Raw genomic sequence first — 17,056 nt, 5'->3', positions numbered from 1 at the left:
CATTTAAAAACCAAACTGCATCTTTTGCCTATCAGTTTAGATGCAGTCATGTATGAGCCTACGCACAAAAGCCTAACTTAGAACAAGACAGATTTTCGCGCCAGCTAAATTCAGACCGTGTTAAACTAACGCCTAGGCTCTGGCTAAAAAAACCCATTCCAATGTCATTTTATGGCCTTTCAAATAACAACACAACAGCTGCCGTTCTCAAGGCAGGAAATGGCCTGCACAAAGCTGACCCCAGAACTTCCAGTCTTACTGAAAACAAAAACTGTTCAGCATTTAAACGTAGCAAAAATTCACTTTAGCTGAAGTTTCAACATTTTACATGTATGAAAATGCATGTAAGTAAAAAAAGCTACAATTTCTTTTTCCCTACCAAACACACAATTTAATTTTGATGTCTTTCATGTTCCTAGTGAATGTAAATTTTAACTTTATCTAATTTAAGCATTTAACATTTTGCACATATGCGCCTTTGCTTAGTCTATAAATTAAAAGGCAACATATAACTATTTTTGCAGGTAACATGGCAAATTACTGCACTCTTATTTAATTTCCACCTAATATCAATTAATCCAACATTTTCCTTAACAGACTGAAAACATCAAGAAATCCACAATCACGCATTGAGCTCCTTTCACACAGAAACAGAAATATTTCAAACATGCAGGACACACAATACAGAGCTTAAGGCATGTTTTTCATAAATTCGAGCCAACGCTATTCACAAGCAGAAATTACACTAACAGGAACAAAAACCCCACATTTAAACACACATTGAACCCACAGATCAACACATAAGACTGAAACAAAAAACAAGCCACAAACAGATCTTAAACCAAACCAATTGTAAATGCAAGTTGTACGTCATATTTACAAGGAATGTTTGGCAATGATGTTTCAATTCACAAGTTTTAACTGGCAGAGCACCAAAGAATCGCTCTGCATTCCCCATTCATAAAAGTGCACAGAACAAAGGATCCTTACATGTATTATGGCCATATTTTAGTTCCCTGGGGATACAATATCACCAAGGAAGAAATATGTTTTCACACCTAAACCTATTTAGGTATCCCTTCTAAGGGAAGCCGGCTCATTTACTTCAAATCACATTATGGTACCTTTCACAAAAGCAACACATTTTAACATGTGAGCTTAACCAAAGACAACAGGCATGCCAAAAATAGTGCAGAATATACACTATTATCAAAGGTGGAGGAAATATCCTCGCATTACATGCCTATATGAGTTGCAACACATACATATCAAATCAAATCACATCAAATCATATTCATATCATATTCTTCGAAGGTCAAACACAATTCAAAGTAGACAAGTCTATCTCAAATTCAAATATGCCACAGTAAGCGTTACAAAGGCATTCAAAACTTAGAACAGGCGCCGCAAAATTACTTTTACCAAACATAAGCTGTCCAAATTCTAACTGCCAAGTCTTATCTAACAGTCTATCTTTGTATATTACATTTTAATACTCACGCCAAAAGTGTTCTCAGTCAGGGGGGTGACATCCTTGGGAGGACCAGAGGTCAGGAAGGACAGAAAACACACCGAGTTGCAGACACAAGGAATCACCAGAGGCGCGCCGTGCACAGCATACCTTTTTCAGAACCCAGTCCCATGCTGTTCAGTACTTTCCTGCCTCCCAAAAAGTTGATCACTCCTCCAGATTGTCACCTCTCTGATGAGTCCCTTCATCGTGGTCGCCAATTGTCGTAACCAAAATTCTGCCTCTCAGGGGTGTCACTAACATGTAGTCCATAAAGCAGTAAGAGACTGACATAGAATTCTGAAATATCAAAGGACAGTTTATTACACTCATATGAAGTGAGGTTGCGTCGCCCAAAGGCCATGGCAAATGAATGAGGCAGTCTGAGGAAGTCAGAAGGCTGATGCCTTATATACATTTCAGACTTACACAGTAAGCATGCATGAAAAGGGGCAGTCTTGGCTCCTGTGAGCACACAAGGAATACCAAATAAGGACATATGGAACCAAGTGGGAGGAGCTAACAGTTTAAGAACGTAGTGAACACATTCCTATGTAAAACTTAATCAGTAACAGATGCAGACTCTACCAGGCATTTCTGAGCATGCGTGGAAGTGGAGGAGGCTAAATATATCTTATTACTAGGCAGACTTCAGGCGCAGCTAAAAGGAAGGTAGGACAATGCACATAGTGAGCACATGGCAGCACATGGTAGCCAAGATGGCCTCCAGAAACTAAAATGGCTTCTAAAAAGCGGATAAGATAACTTCTAAATGCAAGATGGCTTCTGCTAACGCTAACCCATTTATGCTAATTTACAACAAAACGGTGATGGATAAAGCCCTGATCTTTGGACTGGGTAAGAGTGGTCTGCTTAATTCAGACACTCTGTTCATCACCACCCCCTTTTCTGAATCATTTTTGTCCACCATAAGCGTGGAAGGGTATACTCAGATGTGAGTCCCTAGCTCATTGCACCATCAGGATTCAAGCAAGCCGGGCCGAAGACGGTTGAAATGCCAGAAACCGGTCCCCGGTAGCTTGTTTCCTTCCCAGTATAAGAATTGGCTTGGTAGTTTGGTCTGCCCTGTTCCCATGATGCACTGGGCCAGGGTCAGACTAATTTGCATATAGCCAAGTTCTGAGCTGGGATGGTGCAGTGAGCTAAAAAACGGTGATGGATAAAGCCCTGATCTTTGGACTGGGTAAGAGTGGTCTGCTTAATTCAGACACTCTGTTCATCACCACCCCCTTTTCTGAATCATTTTTGTCCACCATAAGCGTGGAAGGGTATACTCAGATGTTAGTCCCTAGCTCATTGCACCATCAGGATTCAAGCAAGCTGGGCCGAAGATGGCTGAAATGCCAGAAACCGGTCCCCGGTAGCTTGTTTCCTTCCCAGTATAAGAATTGGCTTGGTAGTTTGATCTGCCCTGTTCCCATGATGCACTGGGCCAGGGTCAGACTAATTTGCATATAGCCAAGTTCTGAGCTGGGATGGTGCAGTGAGCTAAAAAACGGTGATGGATAAAGCCCTGATCTTTGGACTGGGTAAGAGTGGTCTGCTTAATTCAGACACTCTGTTCATCACCACCCCCTTTTCTGAATCGTGGAATCCTTATAGCAGGTTGGACTGTTAAAGTCCGCTTGACATATTGAACCAATTGCCTGTGTATTTTAATTAACTGTTACAGCTGAGCTAACAGTTCTGGACCTGTCATTCCGTTATTGTCAGGATGTGGTGTATAGCTGGCTAGTACAGACCATGTAGCTCCTGGTCTACCTAGTGGACCGAGCCTGGTAATGTGATTTTGATAATGTAGGGCGCCATTAAACCAGAGCTGATGCTCTTGGTAAGTTAATGGAATTTCAAAACACTCAAAAGGAATGTATTCCACTGTAGGTTCCGCTAACTTGTAGTAGTGGAACTCCTGTGTTACTGGATTTGCTTGTGGAAAAGTAATCCATGAATAGAATACCTCTGTCTGCCGATATTCATGTGCCTCTATCCCACGTATGACTTTACCACCTCTCGATGATACCCCATTTTCTATAAGTTTTATAGTTATGGTTTTCCTTGTATGTGCCGGGATGATTACAGCATCCTTGTCGTTTTCTTTAAACCCTGTAAGGTCTAAACCCGGTTGGTTCGCATTTACTACAGCTCCACCGGTTGCGTTGTTGTTGCCGTTAACCGAAATTGTTTAATGAAAGTTTGCAGAACAAGTTTCAAGGAAATAAAGATTAGGTGCACAATATTTTGGAACACTGTATCCTTCAACATTGAATAAACCAAAAACTAGTACATAGGATTTTCATCCTACTCAGTATTGGCCGATATTATCCTTTTACCCACTCCAGACGTCTTTTGGAGTTTTTATGGGGAAAAAGGGGTCTGTTTGAAAAGCACGACTGAGTTACTCTAGTATTTAGCATTAAATTATCGCCTTACCAAATGTTGGGCGCCATGTAGTGTAGTTCCTATATTCCCAATAGGCTCTGCGCAATGGAATAATATATACTGTAGTTTAGACGTAGGACTGAGGTCTACTAGGTCTCTACTGAATATATTAAACTTAATAGTGAGTGCCAGCTAGCTTAGAGGTCACTAGAAACTTTCTTCAATTCATAAGAAGGGATAGGTTCTGACAACTGCATAAACATGACAACTTTGTTTCCCCAGGATAAGAAACGTATCTCTAGAGTTGCGGAAACAATAGATAACTATTTTACTCAGTCAATCATGCATGCTTAGTTTCACCAGATATGCAGAGAAATAGATAGACGGGCGTTTTCAATAAAAGTATTTATTGAACAGTCTTCTTTCTCAAGCAGTGGAAATGAACTGCTACAGTCGTAATACTGATTATAAAGTACAAGGCATACAATAAACACAGTATTATAAAGTAGTACTGTAAAAGCATGATATGGTTTCTAAGCCATAAAGTGCATAAAATATATAAAATACATACAGTGATAAATAATGACTAAAAGTACTCAACTGGTGCTTCTAAAATGTGCCTACCCCGGTGTACCTAACCTAAGTCTAGTACTAGGAAAGGAGTAAGTAAGGAGTAGCCTAAGTTTAGTAGTTGTCTGCCAGGAATCTATTCCAAGATTTCTCTAAGAGGTCTAATCAGCTCCGTACCTTGGTTTTAGAATGAAGAAGGTCTTGTATCTCTCTCTCAGAACTCGATATCCCAGATACCCGCAAGGGTAAGCCGGAAACACTAGAGCTGGATTTCTCGGCAAGAGAAAAGACAGCGTCTTTCTCCGTGCGTCAGCTGGAGGGTCGGCTTCCTTCGGCACTTGCTGCTGCAGGGCGTCGGGCAAGTAGATAGTCGATCTGCTCCAAACCACTGTGTGTTTGACTGGGCAAACCTGAACATATTTATACTTTGAAGGTGCCGAGTTTGACGCATGTTTGGACTTAATATCTTCACTCAAAGGCTAAATTCTTGGAAAACGTCAGGAGTTCCTGGAGAACTTACTATTCAAGCAGGGGGAAGTTCCTAGCTGCTGAAGGTGGGTTTTTCCAAGAAATTGTTGTTAATTCTCGGAACCTAGTGGAAGTAGCCATGCCGTATTTGGGCTGTGTGGCTTAGACCAAATAGGGTAGTGATTTCTATGCCTATATAAGGATATAATAAAGTATACCTATATAAGGGCATGAATCTGGAAAATTACACTAGGGCCTAGATTTGATTACAACAATAACAGACATCTTATAACATGCAACCATATTCAAGCTGCACATTTCAGATCACCGAACCAAAACGAACCACAACATTGTTATTCCTTCATCGGAAGCCCTCTCATGGGCAGTTCGTCTTATTACCTCACAGGTTCCCAAGCCACTCATTTCAATCTCGCCCTGAATGGGCCCACAAAACATAAATAATACTTCATACTAGGATGTGTCCACAATCAATGTCTTCTCTACAAATCCATCAAAGCCAGTTGCTCAGTCCTTACAAAATCCCCCCTCTTCATTTGTATATTTCCAATGGTCAAAACTTCAAAGAATTCATGGTTAAAAAACCAGATCTCTTTGCAGATTATTTACAATGTCATGGTCATAGAATAAAAAGTCCACAAAGTCATTCCCCCCGGTGCACAGCAAGTTCTGCATGGGAATTAAGGCCTCCAGGTGTTTTCGTCTGCAAATCGATAATATATCTTGATTCTAATCCCCTTAGACTACTCACCCTGTCTCCTCCTCTTAGATTCAACGGCACATGGTCAAGAGCAAACAAGGTTAACATGAACTATCCCCCCTATGTTCTGCCTTAAAATGGCGTGCTATAGGATACGTCATGTCGCCATTCATGATTGCCCTGGAATGCTCCAGAATATGCATTTTAGTCTGATAGATCGTGCTCCCAATGTACTTGAGCCCACATGGGCAAACAAGGCAGTATACCCTGAATGGAGTGCTGCATATAAAAAATGTGCTGATTCATTTCAATTTCTTACCTCCTGGCACCTGGTATGTTAAAAACCCTTCTACTCCCTGCGCACACCTTACATTTCCAGCAGGGGTAAAACCCCCTTTAGGTCTCTATGCAGTTTCTTTGGTACCTCTTATTTCATAAAGCTACTAGTCCAAGAGTCTCTAAAAGACCTTGCTTTACGAAATGTCAGCAGCGGTTGATTGGGAATATCCATCCCAATAACCGGATACATTTTCAGAAGATTTCAATGTCTCCTGAAAATGGTCCCTAACTTTTCTGAATCTTGTGAAAGGGTCGTGATCATACGGAAACAACCATCATTGGTTTCTTTCTTAGCTTTATCTTCTAGAACATCGCCCCTAGATATAAGGTTTACTCTTTTCAATGCGCCATCCAATACCTGTTCACCATATCCTATGGCTCTGAATCTTTCTATACACTCCCCTGCATAGTTCTGGAAATCCACCTCCCTGCTGTTATTCCTCTTAATCCATAATAACTCTCCATAGGGGATACTGTTAATTAATTTGGGAGGACTTCCATTTCGGGCATGTAAGATAGAATTACCCACAGTGGGTTTTCTGTATAGTCTGGTGCAGATCTTCTTCTCAATAATCGTGACCTCCAAATCCAGAAAGTTCACCACTGTGTCACTGATTTCAGCACTAAATCTCAGATTTAAATTGTTATCATTCAATACCTGAACATATTCCCTAGCAGTTTCCGAGGTTTCCCTCCATACTAGGAAAAGATCATCAATATACCTGTACCAGGCCACCACCCTTTGGGTCCAAGTTCTCTTGCCTGCCGACCAGTCCACCTGCTCCTCCCACCAGCCCACAAATATATTTGCGTAGCTGGGGGCGAAGCAGGTGCCCATGGCCATCCCAGACATTTGTTTGTAATATTGGTCCTGGTACAGAAAGATGTTGTTATGCAAACAGAGCTATAAAAGCTCCATTAGCATATTACTATGCTCAGTAAGTTTCAGTGCACGGTTCTTTAGAAAAAAACTAACTGCCTCCAAACCATGCTGGTGTACTATGCTGGTGTATAAACTTGTGATATCCATCACGATCATCTGATCACCTTCTTGCCACACAACATTAGTTATGTATTTCAAGAAGTCTTTGGTGTCCTTAATGTAAGACTTCAATCTCACTACGAAACTTGCTAAAAAGAGATCTATGAAGATTGAAATGTGCTCTAGGACACTACCCTGCAATGATACAATAGGTTTCCCTTGTGGTAACAGCAAATTTTTATGCACCTTACGCAGGTGTTAGAAACAGGGCGTCATAGGATTTAGGCACCTCAGAAATAAATATTCCTCCATCTCTATCTTCCCTTTTTCATACCACTTGTTCAATAGCAGATGACAATCCACAACACTCTTGCTGTACACATCTTTGCCCAACTTTTTGTAAAATGCGACATCACCCTATTGGCGTAAGGCCTCTTTAGTATAGGCATCAAAAGTCTGCAGCACCACATTACCACCCTTATCTGAGGGCTTACAGACAATGGACGCATCTCCCTTGAGTATTTCAATCGCCTTATATTGCTCATAGGTAAAGTTACATTTCTTTTTTATGTCACGTACTTTAGTTTGAAGGTTCACCAGTACCTGCACAACCTTTTCTGCAAACGTGTCAAATACATCATTCGGCATCTGTGGTAGAAAAGTAGATGCTGGTCTAAACAGTGTTGTCACATTTTTCTGTTTGATGCCCAGGAATCCAGCTGGGTCCTCATCCTCCATTGGACCATCAATTTCATATCTCAGATCTTCAAAGGCCTGTATAGCAGGTGCATCCAGTGCCAGGAGAATGTCAATTTCACTTTGACACTCGCTCTTCCCTCTGTTATTAACTTTCTTCGGTCATAATTTAAAAAACGTTGAAAGTTTCAACTTCCTGGTGAACTTAAAAGATCAATACGTGTTTGCATATAGTCAAGTTTCTTCTGAGGGCAAAATGTGAATCCCAGCTTTAACACTTCTTCCTCAGTTCGTGTGAGAGTCTGTGGAGTTAGATTTATGATGATGAGGTTATCGAATGTCGCCTGATTCAGCGCCGTTTTGTTGAATTTCTTTTTGCTTCTGACCCGCGCCCTTTACCGCCACTGCCCCCCTATTCTTGCCTTTCTCCGTTTCTTGCTTCCGGGGGTTTGCCCCATGTGTTGTGTTGCCATGACTGTCGAATAACTTGAAATTTGCTGTGAAAAAATGCTGGTTTCCCACCTGTCGCCTACGAGGACCCATTTCATCCTCTGACTGTTCGGGTGTGGTGACCTCTGATTCTGAGGTCTCAGGTTGTACATTAACTTGTGGCACTGATTTTGTACGGAGAGCCCTCTGCTCCGCATAAAATTTCTTGGCAAAAGTTAGTATTCTGCCCGAAGCGTAATCACGCTCATCACGTTTGAATTTCTCCTGCTTGCGGGTTCTGATCTTGCCCTTATAACTTCTCAAACGTTCATATTTGTCCTCAGTTCCTCCCTTATCTCCTTGTCAGCATGCTGACCAATTTCCAATTCACAACAAGGGGTGGTGAGGACAGAGTCTCTGAATTAAGCAGAAAGCTCTCACCCAGTCAAGAGATCAGGGCTAGATCCAACACCGTTTTTTAGCTCACTGCACCATCCCAGTTTCAGAACCTGGCTGTATGCAAATTAGTCTGTTCCTGTCCCAGTGCATGATGGGAACAGGGCAAACCAAACTAAAAAAGCCAATTCTTACACTGGGAAGGAAACAAGCTCCCGGGGACCGGTTTCTGGCATTACAGCCGTCTTCGGCCCGGTTTGCTTGAATCCTGATGGTGCAATGAGCAAGGGTCTCACATCTGAGAATACCCTTCCACGCTTAGGGTGGACAAAAATATTTACAACAAGGGGTGGTGAGGACAGAGTCTCTGAATTAAGCAGAAAGCTCTCACCCAGTCAAGAGATCAGGGCTAGATCCAACACCGTTTTTTAGCTCACTGCACCATCCCAGTTTCAGAACCTGGCTGTATGCAAATTAGTCTGTTCCTGTCCCAGTGCATGATGGGAACAGGGCAAACCAAACTACAAAAGCCAATTCTTACATTGGGAAGGAAACAAGCTCCCGGGGACCGGTTTCTGGCATTACAGCCGTCTTCGGCCCGGTTTGCTTGAATCCTGATGGTGCAATGAGCAAGGGTCTCACATCTGAGAATACCCTTCCACGCTTAGGGTGGACAAAAATATTTACAACAAGGGGTGGTGAGGACAGAGTCTCTGAATTAAGCAGAAAGCTCTCACCCAGTCAAGAGATCAGGGCTAGATCCAACACCGTTTTTTAGCTCACTGCACCATCCCAGTTTCAGAACCTGGCTGTATGCAAATTAGTCTGTTCCTGTCCCAGTGCATGATGGGAACAGGGCAAACCAAACTACAAAAGCCAATTCTTACACTGGGAAGGAAACAGGCTCCCGGGGACCGGTTTCTGGCATTACAGCCGTCTTCGGCCCGGTTTGCTTGAATCCTGATGGTGCAATGAGCAAGGGTCTCACATCTGAGAATACCCTTCCACGCTTAGGGTGGACAAAAATATTTACAACAAGGGGTGGTGAGGACAGAGTCTCTGAATTAAGGTGTGGCAGGGTATACTCAGACATGAGTCCCTTTCTCACTGCTCCATCAGGATTCAAGCAAGCCGGGCCGAAGACGGCTGAAATGCCAGAAACCGGTCCCCAGTAGCTTGTCTCCTTTCTGGTGAAGAATTGGCTTGGTAGTTTAGTCTGCCCTGTTCCCATGATGCACTGGGCCAGGGACAGACTGATTTGCATATAGCCAGGTTCGGAGCCGGGGTGGGGCAGTGAGATAAATAACGGTGATGGATCAAGCCCTGATCTTTGGACTGGGTAAGAGTGGTCTGCTCAATTCAGACACTCTGTTCATCACCACCCCCTTTTCTAAATCGTTTTTGGCCACTATAGGTGTGGCAGGGTATACTCAGACATGAGTCCCTTTCTCACTGCTCCATCAGGATTCAAGCAAGCCGGGCCGAAGACGGCTGAAATGCCAGAAACCGGTCCCCGGTAGCTTGTCTCCTTTCTGGTGAAGAATTGGCTTGGTAGTTTAGTCTGCCCTGTTCCCATGATGCACTGGGCCAGGGACAGACTGATTTGCATATAGCAGGTTCTGAGCCGGGGTGGGGCAGTGAGATAAATAACGGTGATGGATCAAGCCCTGATCTTTGGACTGGGTAAGAGTGGTCTGCTCAATTCAGACACTCTGTTCATCACCACCCCCTTTTCTAAATCGTTTTTGGTCACTATAGGTGTGGCAGGGTATACTCAGACATGAGTCCCTTTCTCACTGCTCCATCAGGATTCAAGCAAGCCGGGCCGAAGACGGCTGAAATGCCAGAAACCGGTCCCCGGTAGCTTGTCTCCTTTCTGGTGAAGAATTGGCTTGGTAGTTTAGTCTGCCCTGTTCCCATGATGCACTGGGCCAGGGACAGACTGATTTGCATATGGCCAGGTTCTGAGCCGGGGTGGGGCAGTGAGATAAATAACGGTGATGGATCAAGCCCTGATCTTTGGACTGGGTAAGAGTGGTCTGCTCAATTCAGACACTCTGTTCATCACCACCCCCTTTTCTAAATCGTTTTTGGCCACTATAGGTGTGGCAGGGTATACTCAGACATGAGTCCCTTTCTCACTGCTCCATCAGGATTCAAGCAAGCCGGGCCGAAGACGGCTGAAATGCCAGAAACCGGTCCCCGGTAGCTTGTCTCCTTTCTGGTGAAGAATTGGCTTGGTAGTTTAGTCTGCCCTGTTCCCATGATGCACTGGGCCAGGGACAGACTGATTTGCATATAGCCAGGTTCTGAGCCGGGGTGGGGCAGTGAGATAAATAACGAGGATGGATCAAGCCCTGATCTTTGGACTGGGTAAGAGTGGTCAGCTCAATTCAGACACTCTGTTCATCACCACCCCCTTTTCTAAATCGTTTTTGGCCACTATAGGTGTGGCAGGGTATACTCAGACATGAGTCCCTTTCTCACTGCTCCATCAGGATTCAAGCAAGCCGGGCCGAAGACGGCTGAAATGCCAGAAACCGGTCCCCGGTAGCTTGTCTCCTTTCTGGTGAAGAATTGGCTTGGTAGTTTAGTCTGCCCTGTTCCCATGATGCACTGGGCCAGGGACAGACTGATTTGCATATAGCCAGGTTCTGAGCCGGGGTGGGGCAGTGAGATAAATAACGGTGATGGATCAAGCCCTGATCTTTGGACTGGGTAAGAGTGGTCTGCTCAATTCAGACACTCTGTTCATCACCACCCCCTTTTCTAAATCGCTTTTTGGCCACTATAGGTGTGGCAGGGTATACTCAGACATGAGTCCCTTTCTCACTGCTCCATCAGGATTCAAGCAAGCCGGGCCGAAGACGGCTGAAATGCCAGAAACCGGTCCCCGGTAGCTTGTCTCCTTTCTGGTGAAGAATTGGCTTGGTAGTTTAGTCTGCCCTGTTCCCATGATGCACCGGGCCAGGGACAGACTGATTTGCATATAGCCAGGTTCTGAGCCGGGGTGGGGCAGTGAGATAAATAACGGTGATGGATCAAGCCCTGACCTTTGGACTGGGTAAGAGTGGTCTGCTCAATTCAGACACTCTGTTCATCACCACCCCCTTTTCTAAATCAATTTCCAATTCAAGCACTTCTGTTGCTTTGCAAGCTTTTGCATGGTCACTCCAGACAAACTCAATGAGAATTTATACCATTCCTCTGCAGGAATCGGCCATATGTTCTGACCATTTCTGCAACAGCTGGAGGTTGAGGTTCTCGTAAGCGGGAACAGTATATATTCTCAGGCCGCTCAGGACGCTTTTGACTTTCCAATGCCATGAAATGAGTTGCCAAAGTTGTGGGTTTCTGATTGGCTTCTCGGGACACCGCTGCCCCTGATGATGGTTTCTTTTTAAAGACTTCAAGGGCTGCCTTTCCGGGCTCCGCATCACTGTATATGTATATAATAGAAGTTAATTTTAATTTTAATTTAAAAAAAATATTATATAAATGAAGTATTTTTTTTCCTACCCTATAATAGCACACAATTTACAACACAAATCTAAATGTTAAAAAAATGTACCTCTATAACTTACACAATTATCACTCAAACAAAGATTAATAATTTGAAATCACATTTAAAAAGTTAAAAATAATGTACTAACCAAATATTACAGCTATAGGATCTAAATCCCCAAACAAAATAAAAATATTTATCAATTAATACATGAATAATATTGATCAAGTAATGATTAATTGATTTAAACTAAATTACTTTTCACCCTTTACCCCAATAAACACTAAAACACACACCTAAAAATAAGTACACAATTTCCATTACTAATGTTACATTAATAAATGAATATCAATTAACAAATCATACATTTTTTTGTTTACTTCCCAGCATTTACCAGTATAAACCCCACAACTCACACACCTAAATAATTACACAATTGCCATATTTAAATATGAATTAGTTGTAAATAATTTACCTCCCACCATATTCCCCTATAAATGCCACCACCAATTCCTTTTAGCTTGACACAATTGACATAATTAATTAATGAATTAATAACAATCAACAAGCAGCAAAATATAAATAATTATTAATAAATTAATTCACACAATTAACACTATAAGATAACAATTAATAAATAGTATATTAAAAATATTAATACAAGTATTACAATTACATTACTTCCCTTCCCTCTACCCTATCAACCCACAACCCACTCCTAAAGAAATAACACAATTGACATAATTACCAAATAATTAATAATAATTAACAAGCAATTAATAAATACAAACAAAATAATTAATAAATAAGTATTTATCCATTAATTCCCAACCATTCTTTTGATGAGAATTCTGTAAATGCATTTGATTTTTTTCTCTAATTTAAATAAAAGAATAAAAAGAATCTTACTACTCTATTTATTAGAAACAAACCTTTTAAAAATCTCATCATTGACTGAACTTATAACTGTTTATACAATTTGACTTGTTAGGATAAAATAGCCCTTGATTCAAAATAAGGCTGCAGAGATCAATCACATGAGGCAATTTGAGACAAACCCTGAGCCAGAATGGAACTTAATTAAGTAATTGGTATAAAAGGAAAAAAGGCTGAACCATTATTCATAGAAAATTGACCCTAATCCACGACATCAGGGCTAAAAAGGGATGTCCCTCTCTGCAATCATGCTGCAGAGATTCTCTGATATAACTACTGCCCCAGTGCTCAACGTAACATCAGCAAACAGCCATGAAAAGCACCCCAGCAGCAAGCACTTCTATCATCAAAGAAAGGACCACAGCAGCTAACCAAAAGCTAACACTAATGCAGCAAACACAAAGACTGCACCTGCTGATACCACAACAATGATCACAACTAACACATCAAATAACAATAGACATTTCCTCTTAAACTGTTTTAGAACATTGGAATGTGGAACACTTCATTGAAGACAATGGAGTGCTCCTTGCTTCTATGGGTCGGCAAAGGCCCGCAAAGCAACATTCCAATGATTTACAAAAGCCTCTCGGAGGAGCTTCGAGAGGCCTTTGTTTTATTTGTTAGAACATTCTACCATCTAGTGGCAGAATGGTCTAATAGCCTTATAGCCCTTCGTAGCAGGGCGATACTGGCTTTTAAAGTGCTGCTCCCTTGTTAAAGGCCCTCGGCTTTGGCCTTTAATGCTGGAGCGGGCCTTTAATAGCCGGTATAGCGTGCTACGGGAGGGTAAAATGCTATATTACATTATTGGAATGTTGAGAACTACATTGGAGAAAAAGTGGCCTTTTTGAACTTGTATGGGCCAGCTATTCTCAATATTGCAATGTCCTAATACACAGCTTCTACCTCTTGCTTTCTCTTGCCTCTCCAAAATACATGAATCGGGCAGGGAAAATTGAAAGACTGTGCAGAACAGCACCTAGAGGCTACACCCTTCCCTCCTCTTGTAGCTCAGTGTTCCCGGAGTTTCAGAAGGCAGGGGCGAAATGCAGCTCAGCACCTGGGTTTCACTGGCTGGGCTGTACTGTGAAAAAGTTGTTTATTTGGATCGGAGTGAACCGGGGGATGATTTCTAAAAGCCTGCTTTCATAGCTCTTGCTGTGTATGCCTGTCAACAATTGAACATTCACAGAGCTATGAAACCTAGGCTTCGGAGTCGAGGGTGATTTTAATACCTTCTTTCTCTGATACCTTTGTTTTCTCAATTGAAACATTCAGCCTAACTATCTAGTCTGCTGTAGTTGGTCTACGCAGGCCAATAAAGACCTGTTCCCCTGTTAAAAAACTCACTTTCGGCTGGGTCCTTTAACGATGGAGCGAGCCTTTTTTAGCCAGTACACCTTGAAGACTGGGCTATAAAGCTTTATAAGAACATTGGAATATTGAGAGCTGCAGCAAAGAGAATGGAGTAACTCCCAGCTTTTAATGGCTGGTATAAGCCTTCTGCTCAAAATCTGCAATGTTTGTCTTTATGTTTCTCCCATTTTACTTTTGAATATTATAGCCTGTCTGCATCTCAAGCCTATAACTAGGGTAGAGGGCCCTTAACGACTGGCCTAGCCGTAGGCAGCAGACAATCAGGTTATATCATTTCCATATGATCCATGTAATATTGTGTCTCTTTTTTTCACAATTTTCAATGTAAAAGACATCATTTGCACTGTTCTTTTCAGAGCACAGACCATAATTACTTGATCATATCAATAAAACACATTATTCAGTCACTACAAACCCCACTCTCTAAAATCTCCCATTCATACCAATCAAACAAATGCATACATTCTCAAAACAAACTGCCAAATGCCCAGTGAAAGGTCTTATCAACCCAACATGGAGATCATTACTTTTAGTCTTCTACAATTGTTGCATCTTAACTTGGACACTCAAAGTCAGCCAAAGCATGTTTCGGTGGAAATAATAATTGCTGATCACCTTCTACATGATTTAGATTAATATATCTTCTTTTTCTCAAAACATACATGTGGAATATGTTCTAAATGTAATACAAAAATATGCAAGGGTCGGTATATAACAACAATAATGGGTCCATTACGATCTTGGTCGTAAAGCCTCTGACCTTAGGTTGGAGGCTTTACGATCAAGATTGTTGGTTTCAATTCATACCGTCTGATTAAAATACAGCAGGTCAGAATTGTAACTGGCCGGTCAGTCCGAGTGACTTCCGATGGGCTCAAGGAGCCTGACGGCCAGTCGGAACCGGGCAGTAATCCATATGGATGGTGTTTTACACCGACCAGATTACAATGCATGGTTTCTGACAGGATTTCCATGCTGGAGATATCTGACATAGAAAGCCTATTGCAAAGCATGTTTGGGGGCCCGTAGGAGGTCCCCTTTTTGGTTCAGGCCTCTGGTTTGGGGCCGAGGAGGTACCTATGGTGCCCCCTGTTGATCCCTGCACCTTGAGTGCAGGGATTAACACAATCTCCCATTTCCCTATCAGAGCTTTTGCTATGGCCAGTTTATGGACGTAACACATGCTCCCATAGGGAAATGTGGGAATGTGACCACATCATGTGAGGTCTCATCATAATTTGGCAGTCAGGACCGAATGGAGATCGGTCTGTCAGACCAGTTTCCGCCATGGTGGTGGTTGTGGAAAACTCCGACCGACGTAATTAGCCCCTAAATATAAGTACATTTTACCATCAATTAACCACAAGTAACACCATGAGAGGGACAATTGCATGGAAAACTGCCAGCAACATTGAGTGGGACTACTTTGAACAAACTAAGAGATTATTACATTTCATTCTCACTGTGGTGATCATTTTATTTATTTTATTGCTTATTTTGCCACCACAGAGAGGGACCAACCAGTAATCTGCCTTGTTTCTGCTCAAGTAGGAGCAGTCTAGCCCAAACTTCCAAGCCCTGCCTCTACTGACTGAGAGCACAAGCAACCACAGACAAGTCCCAGACTCCTGAGCCTCATCATTGACGTACAGATTTAGTTCTATTGCACAGGGATACTTGAACCCATGTCTGGGTATACCCTTCATTCCTAAAGTGTTTTTCATTGAACAACCAAACAAGCACTGGCAAAGCCAATATGTGTGGTTTCATGTGATAAAATATGTAAATCAAAGCATGCACAAACATGTGGATACTATTTGTGTATTCCTTCTGTGGAACCTGACTGTCTCTGTGTCTCTTGTGTCTGTTACTTGTTTCCTATGCTTGTGGCTCCATTTAGCAGGGCATACAATGAAAAGGCATACATGGTCTGTGAGTATTTCTGTATGCCTTTGCTTGTATGAATTAACATATCAAACCCAGTCATCTTGGCTTGGGCAATGCTTGTTAAGTTTGATACTGACTAAACTAATGTATATAATTGCATATATATTCTGGAATCCTGCTACCTTAGTTAGATCGTTGTATGTGCTTTGGAAGGTATTGGGATAGATCCGTTCTTTGCATCTGTGCCACTGAAGAACAAAAATGCAAACTAGTAAGATAGCACTTTCAGTGCAGCGCTACTACTGAATGTTTTGTAACCTCAAAGCCGCAAGTATTGATCCCATTAGCACCAGATTTCTCTTGATTTTCTGACTTTGATAAATCCAATACTATATAAATGGAGATATACACATTTACTGATTTTAAATGCATACAGGGCTTCTGCAATTTGAAAGTACCACATTTACAGACCATTTTGGGGGCTATAGTGAAAATGAGGTTACCCCTAATATATGCTCGGGTCATCTTGTGGACTGGCCTCTAGGAAAATATTAAGAATAGCATAAAGGCAGGTATATCTAAAAAAACAAGTCATAGTCAGTTACATATGTATCCTCCTGAAGCTACCACCCCTTGGGCAAAAATCTCGTTTTTAAGTCGACCTATATTTTAGAGGTGATAGAAGGCAAAACTGAATGAGCCTCACTCTTATGGATTGACAGATATGCTAGGAGGATGTATGCATTTATGTAACTCTGAAGCAGCCCATATTCTCCATGTTCCACTATATTAAATTGTAAATTTAAAAGCACATGCACCCACATATATGTAGATAGATAG

This window comes from Lissotriton vulgaris, chromosome 5 (assembly GCF_964263255.1).
Source record: "Lissotriton vulgaris chromosome 5, aLisVul1.2, whole genome shotgun sequence".
In the NCBI taxonomy this organism is placed as follows: Eukaryota; Metazoa; Chordata; class Amphibia; order Caudata; family Salamandridae; genus Lissotriton; species Lissotriton vulgaris.
This window is presented reverse-complemented; position numbering follows the sequence as displayed.